The following is a 28,000-nucleotide window of genomic DNA, read 5'->3' as shown; positions in this document are numbered from 1 at the left end:
CTTAAGTTTTTTAAGATGTTCATAAATGCAGGATGGAGAACATCTGACTCTGCCCCATTCAAGGAATACAGGGCTAGGTGTTCTAATAACCAGAAACTCAACACGTGCTCACAACTACTATGCTTCTGCTAACGTATCTTCACTGCAGCTGGCGATTATGGTAAATAATGGCCCTTCTGTGGGAGGAAGTCAGTGCACTGACTTTGAAGTTGACAGCCCTGCATTTGATTTCCAGTACTTCCACTTACTGGCTCTGTGCCCGTGAACTGGAAATTACTTCACTCCTCTGAGGCTCAGTTTCCCTATCTTAGTATTAGCATACTAAGCCCACCCAATGAGGGCTGTTGCAAGGCTGAATGAGAAAATGCAGAAAACGAAGCTTATGGAGCCTGGCACATTATGTTAGTGTTGGCCTTTATTAACCCTTCTCACAGTTCTCTACCAAGGTTAGAACACATCTGAGACATACACTTCATTTCTGGTTCCACATTTTTTAGAGATATTGAAAATTTACAGAACGTTTGGGAAGGGTTATCAGGATAGACAGTTTGAAAAAGCACTAGTCTTGCAAGTCTGGACAATGGAAAGCCTGAATTCTTGTCCTAGTTTTGCCACTAACTAGCTCTGTGATCTTAGGCAAGTCACAACTTATTTGTGACTCAGCTCCTATCTGTAAAGTGATGAGGGCTGAGATATGAATTGTAAATGACTTCTAAAGTCTCACTCGGCTCCAAAAGTTCCTTAAGTTTTATGAAATCAGCCTTAGGAAGCCCTTTTAAGGGAACTGGATTTTCCACAGAAAAGACAAGGAAGCTCCACGATATGGTTTGTAAAAATGATAAAAGCAATCACAAAAAAAGAGAATGTTTAGTGTGTTACAAGAGAAAATTAGAAAAGCAGGACCAGTAGAAGAGAGGCTTAAAAGAAAGGAGATTTCACTCAATCCAAGGAAAAAAAAGAACTTTCCAACCATAGTAATTATTCAATAATGGACACCAAGTACGAGCACTAGACTGTAAGATCCTCAAGGGCAGGACTATTGTACTCCAGTTTACACTGCCAGCACCTACCCCAGTAACAGTCATTAAGGAAACTGTTAAATGACGGATGGATGGATGGATGGATGGATGGATGGATGGATGGATGGATGGATGACAGGTGGATGAATGAGAGAGGGATGGATGGGTGGATGGGTGGGTGGATGGATGGGTAGATGGATGGATGGAAGAAGAGATGGATGGAGGGATGAATGGATGGTTGGCTGGAGAGGAGGGAAAAACTGAAACAGGGAGAAAGGAAGAAAGGAAAGAAGGAGCTGCCTACGGAAGAAGTGAACTTCCCCTTCCTGGTGTGTTCAGGCATCAGCTGGATAACCATCTGTAAGGGGTGCTGCAGAATGGATTTCTATTCTATGTAGGAGGTTTCACTAAAGGTCTATGTGATATTTATTTCCTCATTTCTCTCTCCACTAACTCATCCTACATATTTTTGTCAGATTAATCTTCCTAAAGGACAGTTCTGTTGATGTCACCCTCCTACTCAAAAAATCTCAATGGCTCTCCATTGCCTATTCAGTTAAGTCCACAATCCCAGTATTCTTGCTCTGCCTTAAGGACTTTTATTCATTTTTCAAAACCCATCTTGGATATATCCTCCATCATGAAGACTTCTCTTCACCTTTTCCCCTCACAAAGTTACCTGTTTTGTACATTATTGCATAGGATTATAATTTACTTGGTGACCATTCTTCTCTTCTGTGAGACTAGTGGAGTCCCTGAATGAGGGAGGATTCTTTATTTCTGTACCTCCAACAAGTAGCAGAGTACCTGACTTTCAGCAGTTATTCAACAAAAAAAAAAAGTAATTGTTTATTGCTTATCATAGACCAGGCATTCTGTTAAATCCCTGATATACATTTTCTCCTTGGCTCTTTATAACAACTAATTGTCCCCATTAAGTAAACAAGGAAGTGGAGGCTTAAGGGAGGATAAATAGTTTACAGAAGACATAATGCCAATAGATGGTAGGGGCTGGATTCAAACCTAGTAGTACATGCCTTAACGTCTGGCATATGAACCACTCCACAGGACTGCTTTCCCTGCAGCAAGTCAATCAGTGCCAGACAAAACATTTTATTCAGTCAGTCCCTCAATATTTACCCAGCCATTAGGGAACAAGTTCTGCACGTAGTGCCATCAAGAAGCTTTGAGTCTAACATGTGAAACAGACAATTCAACAGTTATGGCAAAGTGCAACAATGCTCTCAGAGAGGTATGTACAGGAAGAAAACCCTATCAATCAAACTGAGGAGACAGGAAATATTAACAATAGCAAAGACTTCCAATTATCCACTGCATGCTGAATAGTGTGCTGAACATTTTATCACAAGGCTTTACAAATAACCTACAGCCTAGCAAGGTTCTAGTGTCATGGTTAAGAGCACAGTTTCTGAAGTCAAAGAACCAGTGTTCTACTCTTTGTACCTCTACTTTTTAGCTGTGTGTCCTGAAGTAACTTACCCTTTCTACACCTCAGTTCCCCTACCTGTAAAATGAGAATAATAATAGCTTCTACCTCATTAGGGATGTTGTTATGATTAAATGACCAGACCTATGCAAGGTACTAAGAATGCTGCCTGGCTTACAGTGTTACACAAATTTTGCTTATTACTTGACCAAGAGGAAGGCAAGTGTTTGATTCCAATATCTGCATGCATTTCAAACAGAGCCTTCCTTGGGAACACACCTAGGAAAAGGTGATATTCGAGCTGAGTTTCGATAGGGAAATGAGCGGGGGAGGATAGGACCGGCAACAGGAACATCCACATGGCCCTGATGCTACACTATTGCTTATTCTTTTTTCTGCCTGATACTCCTTCTCCAGCCATCTTGACCCACTGAAATCTTATCCATCAGCCAAAGCCATCCCATCAGACTTCTTCCAAGAATGCTCCCCAGGTATTCAGTTGATAACTTTCATCAAGGTTAGCCTTGTATATACAGTTGGCATTCATATGCTTTCATCCATGCATATATGCACGCACATGCACACATACGAACAGATACCCACAGGGCTTCCAGAGGACCTTGCACTCATGGGGAAGCGGACTTTATAAAGCACCACAAACAATGGTCATCAGCTCAAGTTCAGAGATATTTGTTATCCTAATTACTGCTTCAAAGCTGAAATTAGAAACCATCCCCAAACTACAGACAGCACCACTGTAAACAATATTTCCCACTCATCCTAACTCATCATCTTGAATTTCTCACTCATGGAGGAGGTAAACTATGATTTATTTTTTAAGACTGTAACTCCATCTGAGTAGTTTAAAAAACAGAAAAGGAGACCTTGAGACACAGAAACCTCTACCTCCCCAAGTACATATTTATCAGAAACTGTCACATTTACTTTCTTGGTTTCCTGTAAAACTGAAGTGGAAAAACATGGGAAGAAATTTTATATTAAAAATTATCTGAGGCCGGGCACGGTGGCTCAAGCCTGTAATCCCAGCACTTTGGGAGGCCGAGACAGACGGATCACGAGGTCAGGAGATCGAGACCATCCTGGCTAACGTGGTGAAACCCCGTCTCTACTAAAAAATACAAAAAAACTACCTGGGCGAGGTGGCGGGCGCCTGTAGTCTCACCTACTCGGGAGGCTGAGACAGGAGAATGGCCTAAACCCGGGAGGTGGAGCTTGCAATGAGCTGAGATCCGACCACTGCACCCCAGCCTGGGCGACAGAGCGAGACTCCATCTCAAAAAAAAAAAATTATCTGAAACATAATAAAAATTTCCTAATGCTGGCATATGTCAAATACTGTTGTTGTTTTGTTTTAAAGCCTAAAGGAATTTTGTTTTTCTCGTGGCCAACTTTTGGTTTGATGAAACACCGCAAGAATACACACTCAAAGCTGAGAACAGTGGCTCATGTCCAGCACTTTGGAAAGTTCAAGTAAGAGGATTGCTTGAGCCCAGGAGTTCAAGGCCAGGCTGGGCAACACAGTGAGACCCCCATATCTACAAGAAGTTTAAAAATTAGCTGGGTATGGTGGCATGCCTTAGGAGGCTGAGGCAGGCCCTTGAGCTCAGGAGTTGGAGGTTACAGTGAGCTATGATCGCACTAGTACACTCCAGCCTGGGTGACAGAGTAAGACCTTGTCTCTAAAACAAAACAAAAGAATGTATTAAAGCAGAAATGTAATCTTGGGTCGGGGAGAAATGAAGAGAGAAATGCACCAAAACAATGGTGAAACTGTGAAGTTAATAGATGAAAATAGACAAATATGAATCCCATCTCTTTGCCCTCTTTCAGCCCAGTCACATAGAAAGGATAGGTGCATTTGTGGTCACGAGGTAGGCAAAGTAACCGAAAGGAAGCAAGAAGATCAAGATGATCCAAAAATTAGACAGTTATACAGTCATCCCTCCCTCAAATAATTAACTTGGTATCTGAGTACTGATTAATCGTTATATATTACAGGTCTTCTTATTTAAAAAAATTCATGGGCTTAAAAATATTTAGAAAATTACAACTGAAAGAGGATTAATGTGTGTGTTGGGGGGTTATTTTAGACATCAACTTATTTTTTTTAACAACTTCAGGTTAAGCAAAAGGCCAGATAAAAGTACATTTTGATGCCAAATAAAACATTTTTTGGATTTCCCCAAAGCAGAGGAAAAGTAGAGAGACTGGGAGTTAAAAATGAAAAGGCTTCATAGTAAGGCAAGCCTACCAAACTATTTATTTTTTCCTCCTAATAATCTAAAATTAGACACCTTAGCAATGATGACTTTCTTTAGGTAACAATGATTTATTACCACAGGCCTAACTTTTAGCACCATTGAAGTATTTTGTATTTTGGTCCCATAACTTCTTGACAGTGAACTTTATAGCTAACCAGACCTAGAAAACGTAAGTCTAATAAAATGTCACAGCCAACGTAATGAAATCCCATGTCTTACATGAAGAATCCATCTAAAACACATGGCCATGTGGACAAACCGCCCCCCCACCTCGCAAAAGTGATTTTAGGCTACAAAAATGTCTCAGTTTTCATACCCCAAAGACACACTGTTAGTTAAAAAACATGAGACCAGCATTTTTTTTCTTCTTGCACAACCTAAATCCTGGCCCTTAGAGAGTAATCAGATATTTCAAGATTTCCCTGAAAACTTCCTTCCATTCTGGATGTCTGACACTCACGGTGGTACAGCAGCAGACCCAGGATTCGAGCTCTGACTCCAGATTCTGTCCTAGCTCGTGAAGGAATTAATGGTGTCTTCTGCCATCTACGTCCTCCATCTGCTTACTCTGAGTCACAGTCAGTGACCCTATAAAAACTAAGGCAGAACATGTCATTTCCCTGTCAGAAACCCTTCACCCTCCCTCTGAGTAAAAACCAAAGCCCTCAATGGCCTCCAGGCCCTCACCCAATCTGGCCCCGTGTCTCGCCTCCTGTTCTTGTCCCCTTTGCTCATCCCTCCAGCCACACTGGCCTCGATGCCCAGTGCCTCTCTGCACTGGCTGTTCCCTGGCCTGGAAGGTTCTTCCCTCAAATACCTGCATGGCTATCTCCAGCACCTTCAAGGTTTTGAATAAATGTTACCTTCCCAGTTAGATTCATTTAAAATTTTATGTCCTTTAAGCTCTGTTTTTTTGTTGTTGTTGTTCTGCTTTTCCCCTAGTACTTAACACTTTCAAACAAATAGCGTAACTGACATGACTGTGTGTATTGTTTATTGTCTGTTTCCTCCAGCTCTAGAGTATACGTTCCTCCAGGGCTGAGATTTGCATTGCTCATTCAGTGAAACCTCAAGCGCCTGGTATGCAGCAGGTGTTCAATAAATATTTGTAGAGTGAATGAATAAGATCTTTTATTGCTCTAACTCCTTAGGAATCCATGAGGAATTAAATACTCCCGGCATGGTAAACTGGTAATGGGTTATCTTCCCCCACAAAAACCAACCCAAGAAACTGAGTTACTACGGTACAAAAACATTGGACCGCCATCATTTAGTGAAAATTGACTATGCACAGGATATCGTTTTACGTGTCTTCTCGTTTTATCTTTATCCAAATGTTACAGAGGAGGAAACGGAGGCTTGGAAAGAGGAAATAAGTAAGCCAAGATCACACCACCGTGAATGCCTGTGCTGGGCTTTCTGCAGATCCAGGGCTGTCTGACATCCCATTCTGCCTCCTTCATTATAAAAGTAATTCACCTCTTCAACAGCACCAAACAATAGAAAGACCCCTTGGACATATTATGGGAAGCCTCTAGAGTACAGTTACTCATGTAAAGAAAACATGGCCCAAGAACACACAGACACATATACACACAATACAGGTTTCTTAGAAGAAGCTGTACTTTTATAACAAAACATATGGCCATTCTTATAAAATCATTCTGACATTGTGATAGCCAAACCAACAGTAATAGAATGTGAAACAGGAACTGACATGAGCTACTAAATTCAACACCAGTCTCCCTGAAGACCTGCTGCATGACCAAGAGAGCCTCAGACCTCCTCGCTGAGCCTCAACAAACTGGTGTTGCCACCAAGCCTTCTGTAGTGCCTGAGGATCTTGACATTAAATGAGAAAAATCTGTGTCAAAATTAATAAATCCACAAAAGAAAGGCATTTCTTGATCACAAACAAGTTCTGAGGAGTAGTGTGAGCCATTGCACAATCCCAACAGAGCAAAACGTAAGTCAAGTCAGACAGCTAAGTCCAGCAGTTCCCAGAGTGCAGAAGAAAAGTTATAACTCGGCCGGGCACAGTGTGATTCACACATGTAATCACAGCACTTTGAGAGGCCGAGGCAGGTAGATTGCTTGAGCCCAGGAGTTCAAGACCAGACTGGGCAACATGGTGACACCCTGTCTCTACAAAAAACACACAAAAAAATTAGCCAGGCATGGTGGCACATGCCCATAGTCCCAGCTATTTGGGAGGCTGAGGTGGGAGGATCACCTGAGCCCAGAAGGCCAAGGCTACAGTGAGCCATGATGGTGCCACTGCACTCCAGTCCTGGGAGACAGAGTGAGATCCTGTCCCCCGCCCCCCCAAAAAAAGAGAAGTTATGATAACTCTATTGGAGGTTCTTTCCTCTGATTCATCACAATGGTGGAGCAAAGTTTTAGTTGAGGACAGGCCACAAAGGAGACAGGATCTATGAGCAAAAGTTTCCAGAAGGGTCAGCTTCTCTTTAGGAAAGGGGAAATACTCCAAACCAGTTACTCACTTATTTGGCTAAGAATAGGGACTGGGTGGTTAGGCAAGGGTGGGAATGCCCACCCAGAGGCTGTTACTTACATAGTATCCAAATTGTTTTCACTAAGTGGAAGGGAGTAAGGTTCCCGATTATATTCCTGAGAAGATGTAGAAAGGGTCACCACCTTAACCAACTCCTGAACCAAAGACATTGAGAGGAGAGGGAGGTCAGCAAAGAGTTCTGCCGGACCCACACATTCATGCAGCGATACTCCGTCCCCTGTCAGACCTGGCCTTATCCCAACACACTGATTATGTCTTCTATACGAACTCCCCTGGTGGTTTCTCCACCAGATACAGTGTAAGAAAACATTTGCTTTCACCATTCCAAGACAGGAGGTGGCAAGATCAGTGACTAGAGAAAGAGGGAAAAGATGAATCTGGCATTTTGATGTTCGAAACTGCCTGATTCAGATGAAATATCTTCTACTGTAAGGTATCATGTGCATAACTGAAGTTTTTACTTGTTCGTTCTATATTTTGAGTTTAAAGATGCAAAGTTAGATTACACACAAACACCAAGAATTCCGTTTGTGATAAGTGTTAAAAACCTCGAATTTTAAATCCTTGCTTAAACTGTGTTAAACAAGATACCAAACCTAAAGTCTAAATTTTTGAGGTCTATAATTTGCAGATATTTTTACTGTATTGTAGTGTAAAATAAACAAGCTGGCTTCAGAAACAAAAATTAAATTAAAAGCCTTCACAAGCATTCCGTAGCTACTCTGAGAGCTATCTTGACACATGGATGTCTTTAGGGGAGGGGTGTATTTCAGATCTAACTGTACTTAAAAAATAGCATTGTCGCTATGGAAGCAGCTCTAAATTTTGACTGTTTTTCCTTATGCTAGCAAAGGCCATTTTCTTTTTATGCAGCTTTTCTTTTCACTGAAAAGGGCTCTGACAGTAATCCTCCAAGTCTGCAGCATGTCCTGCCTTGCCTACAGTCACTCTTCCCTCTTAGTGTCAAGCACTGCTCTTTCGACTGAGCCAAAAACAGAAGAGTATAAATCACCTGGAATTCACACACACACACCCCACAAGAGATTTTCATTCGTTCCATCATTCCTTCCTTGAAGGAATCGTAGACAACACCCATTCAGGTCCTTGTCACTAAACTGGCCTAATTCCAATCTCCCGTTTCTCAGACCCTTCATGGGCAACTTTTCCATCAAAATCATCAAATAAGTGTGACCAATTTCAGGAATTTTATGTCTAAGAGTGGTCATCTTTAGAAACTAGCATTTCTTCCAGTAACACGATGAAAAACATTGCTCAGTGATGTTTGAAACACTTCCGGAGTCTGTGTCCCATTCCAATAGGTCAGGGATGATGCTCATTCTTTGAAGATATATTTCATTCTGGGAAGCAACAACAGGCATTCAGAGACAACCCTGCCAAATAAGGTAGGTGATCATGCTGAGTAATACTGCTTTGCATAAAAATGAGATGTAGCCCTTAAGCAATAAAACCAGTTTTTTCATGAGGATCATTACCTGACTTTGAAGAGAAATTCAAGAGTTCCAAAAGTGATTTTGTGCTGGATATTCTTGCTTTTTTTTTTTTTTATTTTAAGCAATGGCAAATTATTTGGAATTAGTACAAAAATCACCAAAGCTACTTGGAAGACAGCATTTCCCACTTAGACATACATAGGTACATATATAATAAATTAAATTAAATTAATGATTTCTGCCAACTGCCTTCTAATCTAACATTCTGATTAATTTTCATAAAACTTTATTTTCCCATTGTCATTCTTATAGGTTAAAATCATCCACTGCAATGGAAACAAAATCTTAAAATACATGATTCCTTCAAGGAATAAATTATTGAATGAGCAAAAGTCTTATTTAGAATCTTAGAATAAAATAGCTTTAGAAAGCATTCATCCAAAAGAAAAAAACATGTATGGAGCAAATACTAGTGAAGAAAGAGATATTCAGTTTGCCAGGGGTGACCATCTAGATCACCTTTCAGTAAACCATCTCTTTAGGAAGATGATTTTGTTCCTATGAAGATGTGGTCTGGTTCATCTCTGGCAATCCTTTTTGCCTAGGACTGTTACTTACATATTATCCAAATTGTTTTCACTAAGTGGAAGGGAGTAAGGTTCCCGATTATATTCCTGAGAAGATGTAGAAAGGATCTTCCTACTCTATGTCCTGATCCTAAGAAAAAGTTCCTTTTGCAATGATGGGATCAACACTTCTATCCTGTGGCAGTTCAGGGGACATTGTCAATATTAAAACCTGTAAAACAGGTAATCAGTGCTCAAGGAGAAGGATGAATTCAAAATCTTCGATTTGCACATTCAAGTCTATTTGCCGTAAGTAGGCCTAACAGACTTTTGAAGGTACAGACTTGGAAATAAGGTGTTGCTGTAACGAATACCTGAAAATAAATAAACTGGTCATGAGAATATCATCAGTTTTAGCTCCTAAGTCATAAAACTTAATGAATGGTTTTCCAAGATTTTAACAAAGAAAGAGTATCAACAAAAAACAAGTCAATCAGGGCCGGGCGCGGTGGCTCAAGCCTGTAATCGCAGCACTTTGGGAGGCCGAGACGGGTGGATCACGAGGTCAGGAGATCGAGACCATCCTGGCTAACACGGTGAAACCCCGTCTCTACTAAAAAGTACAAAAAAACTAGCCGGGCGAGGTGGCGGCGCCTGTAGTCCCAGCTACTCGGGAGGCTGAGGCAGGAGAATGGCGTGAACCCAGGAGGCGGAGCTTGTAGTGAGCCGAGATCCGGCCACTGCACTTCAGCCTGGGCGACAGAGCGAGACTCCGTCTCAAAAAAAAAAAAAAAAAAAAAAAAAAAAAACAAGTCAATCTAGGATGCTAAATAAAGCTATGTAAGAAAATAAAAATAGAACATGGAATTTGAACATTTATTGACAAATCCATAGTTTGGTTAGGCTGTCTGATTTTGTCTTTCTAATACACTGCCATCTTTTTTTTTTTTTTTTTTTTTTTACCAGAAGGGTTCTTACACTTAGTTCAGGTTTACACAGTCAAGCTTTGATGTACACAAACACAGTAATTCTCACAGTAAGACCAATATCAATGAGGATTCTGCTGAATAATATCTGCCCTCTCTTTGAGAAACAGCCCAAAGATGGATTCCCCAGGGTCTAAAATCAAATCCGGCCGAGCATAGTAGCTCACACCTATCATCTCACACTTTGAAACGCCGAGACAGGAGAAATGCTTGAGCCCAGGAGTTCAAGACCAGCCCAGTCAGCATAGCAAGACCTTGTCTCAACACAAAATTTAAAAATTAGCCAGGCGTGTTGGCATGCCTGTGGTCCCAGCTACTTGGGAGGCTGAAGTGGGAGGATCACTTGAGCCTGGGAGTTGAGGCTGCAGTGAGCCATGGTTGCACCCCTGCACTCCAGCCTGAGCAACAGAGATCCTCTAGAAAAGGAAAAAATGAAATTAATTCAACATGCATTTATTGAGCAACTCTTAACCCTGGTCCAGTGTTAGGCTCACGGAAGAGGCACTCTGCAGTTCTCAAGGCACATCTTCTATTGCAAAAGCTCTCTGTGTATACATAAATATTATGTTATTTTAAATCACACAAGAAGGCACAATAGTCAATAGGTTTACCTGAGATGAAGGAGGAAGTAACTGCAAAAAGAAAAATTATTTTCAGGAAAATTGGCAAATTTAAGGCAGAGTGACCTTTCCTTGCTCCTCCTCTCTAACTTCAAGAATCTCCTTCCTCCTTTTCCCTTTGACTTCCCAGCGAAGTATAAATGGGAAAAGAGGCCTGAAGATAACCCCACCACACATGGACCGTATTGTCATGGTAGAGATACTTCTTCACAAGGCTCTAGGAGTAAGGGCAAAGCTGGCCATCTTGTGACTTCATTTCCTATATCCCACTCCAAGAGTCCCCACCGTGAGACAGCCAGCCGCTCTGTCCACAGACTCAATGCCTCGCGTTCCTGGGCATTTTTCAGAAACATAGTTTTCTGGTGCAGTCAGGTCTGACCAGAGCTATTTCAGAGACTTACTGCCAACCTCTACAGCTGGTCAAAACAAAAAAGAAATATTTTACAGATTTCAAACACATTAATGAACTTAAAAAAATTCAACTCTAGCATCAATATGTTAATACAGGACATCTATGCTTCACTCCCTTATTTTGGTCATCCTTAATACTATGAAATTTTGTTCAAATAAATTCTAGAACTGACTGCAAATATTCTGTATAATTTTTATGGGGATGAGGATGAGCTTCACCTCTAGGTTTGATGACAAATACTAGCATTTTAAGAATTTCTCCCACATATATTTTGTCATACATGTAACATCTCAGCGTGCATGAAGTTCCAGTCACTCCTTCCCTTGAAGAAATTAAGAAACTTCATGGTGGACACTGCAGGATTACCCCAGCAGCAGGTGTCCACCAAAGAGATATCAGGAAGAATAACAGACATTAGATTTCTTTCACTTGCTCTTAGGAATCTTGGGATGAGTATGTCCTGAGAGTTAATTCCTCCAGATGTGTAAAACATGGTGTCTCACAATGCTCCGTGCCTGCAGTTATCAAAACAGAATTATTTCTAGAAAGGCTAAGGAAGATATCTCAGTTTTCCCAAGCAAAGATAAACTGTCAACTCTCAATGTCTCTTCACAAGGAGAAACTTCTCTCTCAGTTGTAGGAACTGCTGCACTTGTCCAAAGCAATGATATACATTTTTCTTTCCTTATAACTGAATGTTCTGTTTTTGTTTTTCAGGCAGGGTCTTGCTCTGTGGCCCAGGCTGGAGTGTGGTGACGAAATCATAGCTCACTGCAACCTTGAACTCCTGGGCTCAAGCAAACCTCTGGCCTCAGTCTCCCCAATAGCTAGGATGACAGGTATGTGCCACCATGCCCAACTATTTTTTTTTCTTTTTTGTAGAGATGCGGTCTCACTATGTTGCCCAGGCTATAACAGAATCTTATAACAGATAGTGTTTCTTCTTTTCGTATGGTTACAGGAAAACTCAGGGCCAGATTTGCAAATTACTTTTAATATAATTAGGCAGAGCCTTAGAGAATACATTTCTGGATATTAACACTCTTCTGGTTTCATCTACTTGATCCATACAATATTTTTGTCTTTACTATTGTGTTTCTTTAAGAAACAAGCAAATAAGTACCTAGGCTTTGCTTATCCTACCTGAGGCTTCCCTTAAGGAATGTCCATCACCTGAGAGGACATTCCCAAGCATGGAAACAGGTTCACATTACCCTGAATCTATAGCTTCAAACACATTCCTTACAAAAGAAAACCCATTCTTGCCTACTGACAATACCTGTACCTTAAGAGTGGGGTGGTAATGCAGTCTTCTCACTAAGTAGAAATTAAACCTGGCTTTATGATTTCCTAAGAAAATCCTTGTTTTATCTGACAGGAATATTTAAAAATGGGGGTAAGGGAACTAAAATAACTAATCTAAAAATGTAGAAATATAAAATCCCCCAATGATGTAATCCTTGCCACAGAATCCATCACATTGAAAAGCTGTCTGGACTTCTGCAATAAAGGGAGACACAGGTAGATTGTAAAGCCTTTTCATCCCAGTTTCTCTTCAAGATTTTATTAGGCAATAAACAGCCATATCAAATAATGTCTAAATATACAATCATCTCTGCATAATTTTAGGTAGTCCAACCATATTAGCACCAGGAGAGCATCAAATAAGTTTTGTATCTCACATTTGGGTCCAGATCCCTCTAAGACAAACTTGGTGGACTGCAGACAAATTCAAATTTATGACAGAACATATAGAAGCTCTTATATATGGCCTCTTAAGAAATATCCATAACCCACTGGGCGTGGTGGCTCACGCCTGTAATCCCAGCACTTTGGGAGGCCGAGATGGGAGGATCACGAGGTCAGGAGATCGAGACCATCCTGGCTAACACAGTGAAACCCTGTCTCTACTAAAAATTTAGCTGGGCATAGTAGCGGGTGCCTGTAGTCCCAGCTACTCGGGAGGCTGAGGCAGGAGAATAGTGTGAGCCCGGAAGGTGGAGCTTGCAGTGAGCCAAGACTGCACCACTGCACTCCAGCCTGGGTGACAGAGTGAGACTCTGTCTCAAAAAAATAAAAAAGGGAATACCCATAACCAACAATTTTTCATTATGTTGGCTTAAGTAAAAGATAACATTGAACTCTCCATGCTCCAACTTGATAGTATGGAAAATTGGCCAGCATGCAACATTCTGCTACAAAGAATAAATAAATATTCTGAATTATTTTGCAATCATTAATAAGGGAATAATGTCCCCCAATGGGTTTGCAGAAAAGCCCTCTAGAACCTAGAGAAGCCAGTAGGTTTTTCAAGCCTGCTGAAAAGCCAAAACCTGAAAACTAGATGGGACCTCACAGACTCTTACGTTTGAACACAAACTTTCCCATAAAGCACATATATTCCTGTTTAAACAAAAAAAAATTGCAGCAAAATACAAAGAATCAGTAAGGTATTTTCTCCAAATAGGAACTATTTCATTTACATTATCTCTGCAGGATTTTAGAATTGCCTGAAAGAAGTAACTCTAGTTGATGCAGAAATTCAGGGGAAAAAAATATTTTTGAGGCCTGGCCCAGTAGCTCACCCCTGTAATCCCAACATTTTGGGAGGCCACGGTGGGTGTATCACCTGACGTCAGGAGTTCGAGACTAGCCTGGCCAACATGGCAAAACCCCAGCTCTACTAAAAATACAAAAATTAACCTGGCATGGTGGCAGGTGCCTATAAGGAGGGAGGCTGAGGCAGGAGAATCACTTGAACCTGGGAAGCAGAGGTTGCAGTGAGCCAAGATCATGCCATTGCATTCCAGCCTGGGCAACAGGAGTGAAACTCCATCTCAAAAACACACACACACACACACACACACACACACACACACACACGGCAAATTAATCTTTCACTATGTTGAACAAAATTAGTCCAAAGAATATATGTATTAGAAGAAAATCTGAAAACTGACTATAACCTCTTATTTAATACCATCAAATGCCATTAGCAACCTTCATCCACATAAAAATTCATTGTAATTTATTTCACTTTACAGAAACAAGTCCACCTGGAAACAAATTGACTCTCGTTTTGCACATTAAATCAAGATTGAATCTAAAATGTTTATTGTGCTATTGCAAATTTGGTGAAAATCATTCAAAGTCTTCAAAAGTTAGGACAAAAGTATAAAATCCAAGATATCCACCTGAAAAATCATCCTTTATCTCAGTATAATCCTGTCAAGATAAATTCAAACTTCTTGAAACATCTTCACCTATCCAGACACAGATATAATTATCAGGACATTGTTTCCAAAGCTATAATTCCTAGATGCACAAGCTATTCACAGAGCTTTTATCTAATATAGTTCTTTTTTTCTTTGACCAGAACAATAAGTTCTTAAATAAGAAGAACCTTGCAGTATATTTACTAGCTATATTTTAAAATTTAAGATCAGACACTTTATTTCAATTCATAATAAAAAAAAATACATTCCTACTGGACTTTCTTCTCCATAGAGCATGTCTACTATATCACTTTTATTTCTCGTAAGTCTGCCAATTTTTCATACATGAATCCCTATTCTGCTGTCTTTGCCTGCCATTATACAAATTTATATAAATGTTTTGATTCTCTTCTGTTGGGAGCTACTCTGCAGTGCTGCTAGAGAAGGGCATAAATAAGAGCAAAGCCAACTGAAGGCACAGCCTAGAACAGTAAAATACTACTCAGTAATTCACAGACAAGGGAAATTAAACAGTCAATACCCAGAACCCCTGGAGTCACAATAACATTTAATTCTATTTGGTGTGTATTTGTCCAGGCCCACCCTGAATCAGGTGGTGTCCTGGGTAGCAGATGAGCTACACGTGAGGCAGGACATGCAGACCAAAGACCTCACTCTGTAAGTTCATCTGTGTTCTATAAGGAGCTAGTAGTCATAACCAAGACAGTTATATTATTTTGGTCAAGATCACCTTCTTTCTTCTTATTCTTTCTGTTTTAACTTTCCAAGATCCATTATGAATACCTGCATTCCAGTAGGACTAGAAAGAGGACCTGTACTAAAAACCCACCTGCGGGTCATTTTCTGCAATCTTCCCCTCCCCCTACCCGCAGCCCACATTCCTCACCTCACAAACACTCCATTAGCACCTCATTTCACTTCCTCCCCAACATTGTAAGCTGATTTCTTTCTACAAAAAGCAAATATTAAAGTCAATGCCAACATAAGAAGGACCTGCTCACTGACAAATACAAACAGCAGATTTTCTGGGCCTCTCAGCTGTGACTGATCTAGACCAAGAAGAAACTACAGTAAGATCCCACCCTAGTCTGGGCAACTGCTGGCCCTGGTCGTCCTAGCACTAGAAAACATGCCAAGGGAAACTTTCTTTGAAAATTGAGAAAGAATGAACAAAAAAGAGCTGAATAGGAAGTGGAAGTGTTGGAAACTACCCATATTTCACCTTCTCAGCTGAAATAACTCAGTAGTTTCTTTTAGAACGAATGCTGACATCCAAACCCATTAGGTCACCGTGAGAACGGCCATGTGTTTAAGGCACAGACTTTGTTCCAAAATGTTCTGGGGGATGCATTGTGAGAATTAAATAAAAGGACCCTAATGTGCCATTTTTATTATGCATGAGACTTTATCAGATTGGGATGCCGGAGAAAGGAGAAAAGGCGGTGAAACCTGACCAGCCTCACAACTGCCTCTTCAAAGGTCAGACTATCCCCAAGAGGTGGTAAAGCCTTCAGGGGAATTGCCTTCACTTTCTATCTAGTTAGCAGCTTATCAGAGATTCCTTACTCCTCACAAAGACTCAACACAGATAAAAATCCCTCCCTGATGGTAAACATTTTTTTTATTATTATACTTTAAGTTCTAGGGTACATGTGCACAACGTGCAGGTTTGTTACATATGTATACACGTGCCATGTTGGTGTGCTGCATCCATTAACTCGTCATTTACATTAGGTATATCTCCTAATGCTATCCCTCCCCCCTCCCGATGGTAAACATTTTAACTTACAGCTCAATTTAGCAAACAAAGCTCCAGGCCCTAACAAATGACCCAAATAATAACCTTTGTTGGCCGGGCACGGTGGCTCAAGCCTGTAATCCCAGCATTTTGGGAGGCCGAGACGGGTGGATCACGAGGTCAGGAAATCAAGACCATCCTGGCTAACACGGTGAAACTCCGTCTCTACTAAAAAATACAAAAAAAAAACTAGCCCGGCGAGGTGGCGGGCGCATGTAGTCCCAGCTACTCGGGAGGCTGAGGCAGGAGAATGGCGTAAACCCGGGAGGCGGAGCTTGCAGTGAGCCGAGACCCGGCCACTGCACTCCAGCCTGGGCGACAGAGCGAGACTCCGTCTCAAAATAAATAAATAAATAAAAATAACCTTTGTTGATTCAGATTCAAAATAATGGGGGAAAAAAGGCAATGAAAAGTCCAGTAGAACAGTGATTTCTCACTGATGGGATGGGATGTGAAAGTCTCTGGGGGCAGAATTTTCCTACAAGCACAAACTCTCCAAGCCCTGGGCTGCTGCAGCAGAATAAATTCACTCACCTTCTCTGTTCATTCAGCTGGCCGTCTATTTAATGAAAAGTAATGTTTCCATTCAGGCTTTATGTTTGATTTGCAAATAAACCACCCTCAACAAAAATAAACCATTCCCCACTGTGATGTAACAATATTAACACACACATTCCAGTTTTAATAGAGCAATTTTAATGTTTTACCAAGTGTATTGAGTCATCTACCTACTCAGCGAGGAAATACTGAATTGCTGCAATTTCTATTTAGCACACTTTTCTCATTCTTAGCTGCCTAATCTCAGTATTATTGAGTTATTAATTCTCCAGCTGCTCTGTCTTATGTCGATCATCTAAGGTAACAAAAATAGAGGCCAGGTTAATAAAAAGTGAAAATGAGAACTCAGACTGTCTGTGGCCCACCTGATGGTTTCTAAAACCCTGATATGGAAGGTTAGAGCTTCCTTTCTCACCTGACATCCAGTAGCCCATCTGCAATGAAGTTTATATGGCGATGCTGTGCAGAAACCAGACCATGGGAGCTTTTCAAACTGTTTCCTGTTGATCATGACTATCAGCGCAACCAAGATATATAACTTTTTATTTTAGGGTTCTTTATGCTTCTTTTTGTAAAAGGATAAATAGTATTCAAATATATTGTTCATCTGGCATCCAAACAGCTATGAATAATTTGCTAGAGACCTAGTACGTTTCCTCAAATGCTCCTGTCCTCTCTTCCCCCACCACTCCCCCACAAAAGTCATGACGCTTCAAAGGCAAGCAGGTAAGAGATTTATTCTAGCCACCAAAATAATCCAAGATGATGTATTTTCTTTGCTTCAGGGGAAAACGGTGTTTGCAGATTTCTGGACTCGTGAGCACTCATTTGTTTAACAGATGCACACGTTGCACTAAGTTGATGCGGCAGAACTCAGGATGTGACCCACGGGGAAAGTTTCACTTAGCTTAAAGAGAAAATCTTACCTGAGAGATTTTCTGAGTTTTTCACATTACATGTTACCAGACAAATGTAGCTGCATATTCATTCAATTATAGTAAATACCATTTAGGTACCTATTTCATTTTTTCCCATTTTAGAGATGGAGAATGTGTTAGCCACAGTTAGTTCCACATTAAAGACTCAATTCCACAGAAAAACCGGGGTTGGGGGGAGGTATCGGGTATGGTGGCTCATGCCTGTAGTCCCAGCAACTCGGAATGCTAAAGTGGGAAGATCGCTTGAGGCCAGGAGTTCAAGACCAGCCTGGGCAACATAGTGAGACCCTGTCTCTAAAAAAATTTTTTTTTAATTAGCCAAGTCTAGTGATGTGCTACTGGAGAAGCTAAAACGAGGTGGGAAGATCACTTGAGCCCAGGAGCCTAAGGCTGCAGTAAGCTACTGTGATCAAGCCACTGTATTCCAGTTTGAGTGACAGAGCAAGACTCGGTCTCTAGAAAAAAAAAAGAGAAAAACATCAGGGTCTAACATGGTGGCTCACACTTGTAATCCCATCATTTTGGGAGGCTGAAGCAAGAGGATCACTTGAGCCCAGAAGTCGAGGCTGCTGTGAGCCATGATCATGCCACTGCACTCCAGCTTGGGTGACAGGGCAAGACCCTGTCTCAAAAAATAAAAAGGAAAATCAGAGTAGGAGGCAGTGTGGAAAGGAGGAAAAAACACACTTACTCTGACAAACCCATCCAAATTTGGACCATGGCTTCCATAAATTTCCCTTACCCTTAGATACACATGCAGCTGGCCCATTAAAGCACAATGTAACAGACATAGTAAGGCTCCAGTCCTTCCTGAATAGCCCTTTAAAGGAGCAATCAGGAAAAGACATTCTGAATGCACTTCTGTAAATTACAAGGTTGTCTCCAGGCTGCATAGAGAAGACCGGCAGTGTTAACCCAGCTTAATTCCTTCCCCTCCCAGTTCTGATCCTCTATGCCACTTAATAAATAGCCTACCACAAACTCTAATACAAATTTTATTTTCCAAAAAACAACACTTGATCATTAATATCATTTTTTTCCTTCTCTTAAAAGAGTATTACCCCCTCACCCTCAGTCTAATCCCACCTTTGTGATTGAGAACATTTAAGATCCAAAGAAGAGCCCCAATATTGTTGTTATATAATTTAACCAAGTAGCGGAAAACCAAGATGAATCTCACATGCATTTCATTTCTAGATATACTCATTTTACTTCCTTGCTAATCGCAGGAGTTTATTTTATTCTATTGAGTTCATTTTTAACTTGGTTAATTTGAGATGTAATTATCCCCAAAAAAGTAAAAAATTAAAACACATGTAAGAGATTTTTTTCTTCACACAGATCATAAAATTCTCATTTGAGATTATACTAAGAGAAAGTATTTTTCTTGACATTTCAACCGAAAGGAAACTTGCTAGACACTCAGATATAATGAAAATAGAAGGAAGATACAAAGAGGGTTTTAGTATCATTATAAAAACTCTGCTGCTGGGGCTTGCAGAGGCACACATATCCCTACAGATCAGAAGATACTACAGGGATTCACTGGCTTCACTCTTACACTGACCTTCTCATTTTGATTAGAATAAATTTTTTGTCACTTCAATCCCTGGAAACAGCAAGTCTAACAGCCCCCAGGGAAAGAGGCTGAATAACTTTAGGAGCTTCAGTCAGCTCCAAAGCTGGAGGTGCACCAATCTAAAGAGGAATAGACAGAGATTCCAAGCAGCTCTGCTGTAATTTCTAGACAACTTTGGGAAGTCACAATTACTGAGTAAACTAGGTTCCCTAGCAACCAAATGCTCATTTGAATGCTCCCTCCCACCCTGTCCCCTTCCTCAGCTGCATTCTCTGCGAAAATATCAGTGGAAAGCAGGGATAGCAAGAATGGGCAAACTGCGAAGATAAACATGATGTAACTTTAAAGCATAATAGGAATTTTTAGGGCCAGGTGTGGTGGCTCACACCTGTAACCCCAGCACTTTGGAGGCCGAGGCAGGTAGATGGCTCGAGACTGGGGTTCAAGACCAGCCTGGGCAACACAGTGAAACCGTCCCTCCAAAAAATAAAACATTTGCAAGGCATGGTGGCACACGCCTGAAGTCCCAGCTACTCGGGAGGCTACAGTGGGAGGATTGATACAGCCAGGGAGATTGAAGCTGCAATGAGCTGTGATCGTGCCACCGTACTCCGGCATGAGCAACAGAGCAAGACCCTGTCTCAAAAAGAAAAAAAAAAAAGATTTATTAGTGCTGGGTCTAATAAAAACGTGCCAAATAATGATTCAGATAAAAGATCAGGGAACGTTTCATTTGCTGATATCACAATTTAGATAACATAAGGTAATCTCTGAAGAATTAAGCAAAAGAATGTTTTAAAATTTTGACAGGCTGGAGAAATAGACACATATCATTTTCATGCAAGAAGGAGAAATGGGCTGCAAGGGTTTTGCACAGGCTTAGCCAAGAAAGGTTTTAATGTCCAGGATAATCTTGAGGATGGAAAACTGTGGAAGGCTTCAGATCAGAAAACAAACAAATAGAAATCCAAGCCGGACTCCCTCTGCCCAATCAATCACATTCTTTAGGGTCAGCAAATCTATGAAAGCACACATCACAGAGGGGTAGAGAGTGACTGTTTAATGGCACTAAAGAAAAGCAAGCTTAAAATTGATGTTAAAATTTACTTAGCTGTTGTGAAGGACTACCACAATCTATTCAAAGATTTCCTTCTCTGGACCTTAAGAGTAGAAATACTTTCTGGGATGGGCCTTGCTATGGTTTGAATGTCTGTCCCTTCTAAAACTTATGTTGAAATCGAATTGCTATTGTAACTGTATTAAGAGGCAAGAGTTTAAAGAGGTGATTACACCATTAAGGCTCTACCCTCGTGGGTAGAATTGGTGCCAGAAAAGAAGCCCTCTTTCTCACTTTCTCTTGGCTCTTCTGCTTTCCTATTCCTCCCCTCTGGAGGATGCAGCATTCAAGGAGCCATCTTGGAAGCCAAGACTGGGCCCTCATGAGACACCAAACCTGCCAGCACTTTGACCTTGGACTTCCCAGCCCCCAGAACCTTGAGAAATAAATTTTTGTTCTTTATAAATTACCCAGTCTCAGTTGTTCTGTTATAGCAGCACGAAATGGACTAAGGACTCCACTGAGAAAAGGGAGAGATTAGCACCTGAAGTTCTTAACAAATACTCTGGAACAGAAAGCTGAAAACACAGGCTTTGGGGACAGATAAACCTGCATTAAAATCTACAAGCTACTTAACCTCTCTGAGTATCAATTTATTCATCTGTAAAATGAAGACCATATCTAATTCTTCATGGGCTATTATCCAGATTAAATGAGTTAATGTAGGTGCTATATCTGGCATATAACATATCCTTGATGAACATTTCCTATTTATTATGTTCCTTCAAAAATCTCCTGCTGAATAAAGTTTAAAATTAGTTACGATGATATTTTGCATAAATGGTACCAAAAAACTGCTTAGTGTTAGAGTACCCATGACTCTACCTTTAATTGTTACCTGGTGATGTAAATGTCATGCATGTGTATAAAACACACAATAACATATTTCTTACTGCTTGACCCAGACACTGAAAGGAAATTTCTACCTTCAGTCTCATACAACCAACCAAAAAGTTATTGCCACTAAATAAAAAATTAAAAGCCAAGTGTTCCACTTGAGAAAGAAGTTTTTCTCAAGCATAAATTTAAATTATTTGAATTTCAGTGAGCCCATTCCTGTGTCTAGATTTTTGTTTTTGTTGTTTTGTTTCTCTTTTGTTTTGAAATAATCACATAATGCATGTACAATTTAATGTATAAAAGCAAATGAACAACTATGTACATACCTACAGAACATCACAAGCAACTTTGAAGTCTCATGTATAACCCTGCCCAAGCACAACATATCCTTCACCCCAGAAGTAATTAATTATCCTTCTGCATTTTGTTAATCTTCCCCTGCTTTTCTTAGCAGTCTTCCCATTTATGAGTCTATCCTTAAACAATATATTACTTTAGCCATTTTTGAACTTTACATAAAAGAATCATACTGTATTAGTCTTCTATCTTGCTTTTCCACGCATCTTTATGCTTTGAATTCATCCCTGTTGGCATACACAGTTGTAGGTTACTCTTACTATTGTTTCATATGAATGTGCCACAATTTCTTTATTCACTACACTGTTGATAGACATATACGCTGTTTGCAGGGTTTCAGTATTATCAACAGCGTTACCTTTTGCATTCTTGTACATGTTAAGAGTTCTTTTAAGGCAGTGTTTCCCAACCTTTTTCACAATCCAACTGGTAAAGAAAACGGTAATATTGGTAGGGCAAACTGAAGTTATTAGACAAAACTGCTCCCACTCCAGCCTTGTTACCTGCCCTACTTCCTTATTCTGCTACCCTGAAGGATAAGGGAAGCAGTGGAACACTTTACCAGGTATAGTCTGTTCAAAATTATTCTAACAACTTATACTCTCATCAGCATGGTATGCATGTATCTTTCCTTTGCCCTATGCCTTTTCCAAACACTTAATATTGACAGGTACTTGCCAATCTGGTAGACGTGAAATGGCATCTTGCTATGGTTTTAATATGAAGACATACTGTACAACCTCTGTGATTAAAACAGTAGGGTATTGGAACATGAAGGGACAGACCAATAGAGGAAAACAGAAAATGCAGAAATACAGCCAACTACGTATAGAAATGAATTATATAAGAGGGGCACATCTCAAAACAGTGGGAAAAAGATGGACTCTTTTTGTTTGTTTGTTTGTTTGCTTGTTTGTTTGTTTTGAGACAGGGTCTTGCTCTGTCACCCAGACTGGAGTGCAGTGGCACAATCATAGCTCACTGTAACCTCAAGTTCCTGGGTTCAAGCCATCCTCCCACCACAGCCTCCCCAGTAGATGAGACTTCAGGCATGTAACACCATACCCAGCTAAGTTTATAAAATTTTTTTGAAGAGATGAGGTCTCGCTATATTGCCCTGGCTGGTCTCAAATACCTGGCCTCAAGTGATCCTCCTACCTGGCCAGAGATGGACTTTTTAATAAGCGGTTTGTGATGGCAGATACCCATGTTGCAAAAATTAGATCCATTCTCCATACCACACAAAAAAATAAATTCATACATGTAAATGTTCATGATAAAATCACACAAGTACTAAAAGAAAATATGGATGACTCTCTCTACAACTGCACTGTCCAAAATGGTAGCCATTATCCATATATGGCTACTGAGACCTTGAAATATACTTAGTGTGACTGAGGGACTAAATTTTCAATTTTATTTAATTTTAATTAATTGAAATTTTAAAATGGATCTTCAATTAGGTATTGGAAAACTTTTTAAGTACAACTGGAACAACCTGGTTATGTGAATTTACTTTTTTCAACTGTAAATTTTATGAAATCTAAATACAGATCAAGTATTTATGATGAAAATTTAGTAACCAAATTGAAATATGTTAAATGTATAAAACACACGTTAGTTATTAAAAACTTAGCATAAAAAAAGAATGAAAAATATCTCAGTAATATTTTTAAATACTGATTACTTATTGAAATGATAATATTTTTGACACTTTGGGTTAAATAAAATATATTATTAAAATTAATTTCACCTGGGGTTTTTTGGCTATAAATGTAGCTACTAAATATTTACATATGTATTATATTTACATATGTACTGCTCTATAACCTGGATCTAAGGAAATTTTTTCCAACAATGACTTAAAACTAAGAGGCAATCAAGAAACACTGATAATACTAACTGCACCAAAGAAAATAATTTGCTTAACACCATAATCAAAGAAAAATGACAAATAATAAACTGGGAAAAATATTTGCCACATATTAGGGATGATGTTACCCCTAATATAAAATAAAAGGGGCTGGGTGCCCTGGCTCACACCCGTAATCACAGTACTTTGGGAGACTGAGGCAGGTGGATCACCTGATCTGCCAAGTCAGGAATTCCAGACCAGGCTGGCCAACGTGGTGAAACCCCGTCTCTATGAAAAATACAAAAATTAGCAGGGCATGGTGGCACATGTCCCTAATCCCAGCTGTCACTTGAACCCAGGAGGTGGAGGTTGCAGTGAGCTGAGATGGCATCACTGCACTCCAGCCTGGGCAACAAGAGCAAAACTCTCAAAAAATAAAAATAAAATAAAATAAATAAAATAAAATAAAATTAAAAAAGACCTACAACTCTATAAAAATGGGCAAAAATATATGAAGAAACAGTTCATAGAAAAAGAAATGCAAACCCCTAGACACAGGAAAAAGAGGTGAATCGAGCTCAGAATCAGAGAGATACAAATTAAAATTACACTAGAATACCATTTCTCACCATTCAGACGGCAAAGACCTTAAGGCTGTACAACATTTTTCTATTGGTGAGGCTCTAGGGTAAGAGGCAGTCTCATATTTTGTTAGTGGGAATGCAAAATAATGTAGCACATAGCACCCACAGAAGGGAATTTGGTAATGTCTAGCAAAACTGCAAATGTATTTATCCTTTGACCCAGTGATCCCACTCCTAGGAATCTATTTTAAAGATAAACCAGCAAGAATATGAATGCAAATATTCACAAAGCTGTTTATTGTATCACTGTTCATTCCACTGTCTATCCAGTTAACAGAATGAAGTTTCACTTCTGGCTTTGTTTGACTTACAAATAAACCCCCAACAACAACAACAACAACAACAACAACAAATCCCCACTAAAATGTAGGAGCAAAAGATTAGAAACAACCACACATCCAAATGAATAATTGTGGTATATTTGTACAGTAGAATTTCTGCAGTTGTAAAATGCAATGAAAAATTTCTATCTATGGTCCAGAGTGATCTCTGAAATATACTGTTAAGTAAAAAATGCAAGGTGCAGAACTACAGTAGGTAACCTTTTTCTAAAAGGGAATAAATAAGGAAACAATATGTAAACATGCATATATACATATATATCACACATACACATACATACAAACACACACACACACATATATCTGAGTAGACACATATGTACACATACGTATTTTTCTGAACTCTGTCCACTGAAAAGGCCTAGAAACAATGACCAGCTCAAAGGCAATGAGAACCCCTAACAACTGTACTGTGGTCTCTAAATACTGTTTACCACTAAAAAGATCTGGGGTAGAAAAAGTACAAAATAAATCTGAAATATCTTTAACCAGAAAGTAAAAATGTTATCAAAAACTACTGTAGTCTCATCAAAAAGATTCAGAAGCCAATTTAAAGACTCACACTGGACACAAAAATAATTTGAGCTTCAAAATAAACTGCAAGGGATTAAAACACATAAACTGTGTTAAAATCTACAAGTTCATAATGATAATTAAAAAAAAAAACTTACTGGTTTCCTCTGGAGGCTACTAGAAAATCAGCTCATTATTCTGATATTGGTTTAAATAGAAGAAAGAAAATCAAGCATCAATTTTCCTACATAAACTATATCTCAGGGTAACAAATAGTTGATGTTGTTAAGGTTTCTTGAGAGAAAAATTCCAGCTAGGAAATACAGGAAGGATGACAGAATATCACCATTTTATAACCCTTACTAAATAATAATCACAATAGCATCAAGGTTTTTAACAGGGTCTGTGATCAGACTAACAACACCTAAATCCACTGATAGTCTTAACTTCACAAAAGAAGAAACGAGAAGGCATGTGTGCCTCCTGATGTGATGTAATAGGAAGTACCTAACATAGCCAGGAGTGGTGGCTCATGCCTGTAATCTTAGCACTTTGGGAGCCAAAGGTGGGCAGACTGTTTGAGCTCACGAGTTCGAGACCAGCCTGGGCAACATGGCAAAACCCCGTCTCTACAAAAAATACAAAAAAATTAGCTGGGTGTGGTGGCACACACCTATAGTCCCAGCTACTCGAGAGGCTAAGGTAGGAGAAGGGCTTGAGCCCAGGAGGCAGAGGCTGCAGTGAGCCGAGATCACACCATTATACTCCAGCCTGGCCAATAGAGTCAGACCTTGTCTCAATAAAAAAAAAAAAAAAAAAAAAGTACATAACACTTCCTATGATGTGCTCTTGCCAAAAATTTCTGATAAGTTTCCAGTCTAGCTCAAACTACTAGTTTACAGGAAATACAGGAGGAAACAGAGAAATATAATAATAAACAGCAACAAAGAAGATGCAGTCAGGATATAGAGAATCCTATAGACAAATCCCTGTTTCCTCAACAAATAAACTTCCGGAGAAGGAAAAGAGAGAAAAATAGGCAAAGGCAGCCTGTAAATAAGACAAATTCATCTCTCATGTGTGGAAATTGTTTGGATCCCAAAATGCAAAAAAAAGTAATAATTTTTAAAAATGATGACGATCAAGGAAATGTGCTTTCTGACTAAATATTTGATATTAGGAAATTATTGTTAGAAATTAGACATGATAATAATATTACGATTATTTTAAAAGGAAAAAGACTCTGTACCTTTGAGAAATACATACAGCCATGTGCCACATAACCATGTTTCGGTCAGCAATGGTCAATGGATATGAAACTGTAGTCTCATAAGGTTATATAATGGAGCTGTCCTACACAGGTGTACCAATTGTTATCTTTTATACCATATTTTACCTTTTCTATATTTAGATGTTTGGATACACAAATACCATTTTGTTACAACTGCCCATAGTATTCAGCACAGTGACATACTGTACAGGTCTATAGCCTAGAAGCAATAGGCTATATCCTACAGCCTAGGTGTGTAGCAGGCTATATCATCTAAGTTTGTGTGAGTATACTCTATGATGTATGCACAATGATGAAATCACCTAATGACACATTTCTTAGAATATATCTGTGTGGTTAAATGACAAAGAACTTTATAATCTATTATGTGCAGAGCAGATAATACAATCTCCGATTTGCTTCATAAGGAACCAGTAAATGAGAAGAAAGGAGTGTATGAGGAAGGGGGCAGAGAAAACAGAACTGGCTGGGAGTTGACAATTAAAAGCCTGACTTTAAAGTAGGAGAGCCTGCATTCCAGTCTTAGCACCGCCACTATTAGCTACAAGACCTATTCAAGATCCTAAACACACTGAGGCTTAGTTATTCAAAAGCAACGGCAGCAAAAGCCAAAATTGACAAATGGGATCTCATTAAACTAAAGAGCTTCTGCACAGCAAAAGAAACTACCATCAGAGTGAACAGGCAACCTACAGAATGGGAGAAAATTTTTGCAATCTACTCATCTGACAAAGGGCTAATATCCAGAACCTACAAAGAACTCAAACAAATTTACAAGAAAAAAACAAACAACCCCATCAAAAAGTGAGCAAAGGATATGAACAGACATTTCTCAAAAGAAGACATTCATACAGCCAACAGACACATGAAAAAATGCTCATCACCACTGGCCATCAGAGAAATGCAAATCAAAACCACAATGAGATACCATCTCACACCAGTTAGAATGGCAATCATTAAAAAGTCAGGAAACAACAGGGGCTGGAGAGGATGTGGAGAAATAGGAACACTTTTACACTGTTGGTGGGATTGTAAACTAGTTCAACCATTATGGAAAACAGTATGGCGATTCCTCAAAGATCTAGAACTAGATGTACCACATGACTCAGCCATCCCATTACTGGGTATATACCCAAAGGATTATAAATCATGCTGCTATAAAGACACATGCACACGTATGTTTATTGCGGCACTATTCACAATAGCAAAGACTTGGAATCAACCCAAATGTCCATCAGTGACAGACTGGATTAAGAAAATGTGGCACATATACACCATGGAATACTATGCAGCCATAAAAAAGGATGAGTTTGTGTCCTTTGTAGGGACATGGATGCAGCTGGAAACCATCATTCTTAGCAAACTATCACAAGAACAGAAAACCAAACACCGCATGTTCTCACTCATAGGTGGGAACTGAACAATGAGATCACTTGGACTCAGGAAGGGGAACATCACACACTGGGGCCTATCATGGGGAGGGGAGAGGGGGGAGGGATTGCATTGGGAGTTATACCTGATGTAAATGACGAGTTGATGGGTGCAGCACACCAACATGGCACAAGTATACATATGTAACAAACCTGCACGTTATGCACATGTACCCTAGAACTT

The 28,000-nt window shown here is 39.7% G+C and overlaps 1 protein-coding gene and 1 long non-coding RNA gene across 2 annotated transcripts in view; both read right to left on the bottom strand.

The window, feature by feature from the left end:
- Positions 1 to 27,993, bottom strand: part of LOC139357919 (uncharacterized) — a 73,977-nt gene extending 45,984 nt beyond the window's left edge. Inside the window, exon 1 of the long non-coding RNA XR_011611963.1 lies at positions 1 to 27,993. This is a non-coding gene — a long non-coding RNA (uncharacterized lncRNA).
- The window catches only part of C1H1orf21 (chromosome 1 C1orf21 homolog), a 237,053-nt gene that overhangs the window by 197,784 nt on the left and 11,269 nt on the right, over positions 1 to 28,000 (bottom strand). The gene's annotated exons all lie outside the window — the stretch shown is intronic.

The sequence above is a fragment of the Macaca nemestrina genome, chromosome 1 (assembly GCF_043159975.1).
Source record: "Macaca nemestrina isolate mMacNem1 chromosome 1, mMacNem.hap1, whole genome shotgun sequence".
In the NCBI taxonomy this organism is placed as follows: Eukaryota; Metazoa; Chordata; class Mammalia; order Primates; family Cercopithecidae; genus Macaca; species Macaca nemestrina.
Note: the sequence above shows the minus strand (reverse complement) of the source record. Positions and strands in the feature narration are given on the sequence as shown.